Source organism: Triticum dicoccoides, unplaced genomic scaffold, assembly GCF_002162155.2.
Source record: "Triticum dicoccoides isolate Atlit2015 ecotype Zavitan unplaced genomic scaffold, WEW_v2.0 scaffold188601, whole genome shotgun sequence".
NCBI classification, from domain to species: domain Eukaryota; kingdom Viridiplantae; phylum Streptophyta; class Magnoliopsida; order Poales; family Poaceae; genus Triticum; species Triticum dicoccoides.
This window is the reverse complement of record NW_021229261.1, coordinates 1-1,037: the sequence shown is the minus strand read 5'-3', so window position 1 is coordinate 1,037 and position 1,037 is coordinate 1. Positions and strand designations below refer to the sequence as shown.

General features: G+C 32.9%; 1 long non-coding RNA gene across 1 annotated transcript; it reads right to left on the bottom strand.

Moving 5' to 3' along the window:
• Positions 1–205: 205 nt before the first annotated feature.
• On the bottom strand, positions 206–984 carry LOC119344822. Its single transcript, XR_005166820.1, has 2 exons — positions 895–984; positions 206–276 (listed from the first exon to the last, which is right to left on the bottom strand). It is a non-coding gene; the product is annotated as an uncharacterized LOC119344822 (long non-coding RNA).
• Between the last annotated feature and the right edge of the window lie 53 nt (positions 985–1,037).

Below are 1,037 nucleotides of genomic sequence, written 5' to 3'. Positions count from 1 at the left end.
TATATATATATATATATCCAACCTATAGATGGTTGTGCTAGCATTAGTTGACTATTAATAGCTCTGACATGGTAAGCTTGGAAGTATATATGGAGCTATACAATGGCTTCAGTGATCATGTGCTCCATTTTATGACATTATGAAAGTATGCACTCAAAGGGCAAACAGAAAATAATAGAGAACTAGATAAAAGTGTATATACTACCACACTGAATACGACGACGCACCCGCTTAACATGCCGCAGATTCTCCAGTGGGCACACCTGATTAAGTTGCCTGAAATGTCACTCACACTAACAAGTCACTGCCTAGAATATTACCAAAATGATTTTTAAAGTTTGTGTCCACACAAGCCAACAACATTCACATAATAGCACTTAAGCATGGAATTGTGAAACAAAATACAATTACAAATTAAACAAAAAGTGGGACTCGAATTTTATGTCACTTTTCTATGTAGATAAATTTACTAATCCACAATTCCACTTTTGTGAACAAAATTGCCACTTGAACAATAAAATTATTTTATTTACTTTTGAAATTTGTATCCACAAGTTGTGGTCTAAAACTTGAATTCAAAAGGTTACTAAGCTGTATTAAGCAAATATGAATTGAAATTGAATTCCTCTTTATGCTGTAATCGGCCGAACACGACAGCTATTTTTTACTCAGAGTTAGCATTAAACAAAAAAAACATCATTCCAAAGGTACACCATTGAATAAAAGCAATCCTTAAATATTAATATGTTCTTGCCATCAATTAGTTTGACAAAAAAGAAGGAATAGTCAGTAATACTGTCCACAGAATAACCTTGTTAGTTGCAATCCTCTACTGATAAATCCTAACCAAAAATACCAGCTGAATAAACAACGAATAGGAGCAAATTCATGTACCTAATGACAGTATTGGCTACCTTGGATTCAATCTTCGCAGCCACAACATCAACTGGCAACGAAAGGAAAAAAAGAATAGTGAGAATATGGTAATAGAATAGCAACAAAAACAACTATAGTAATAAATTAGTAATTAAAAGAGG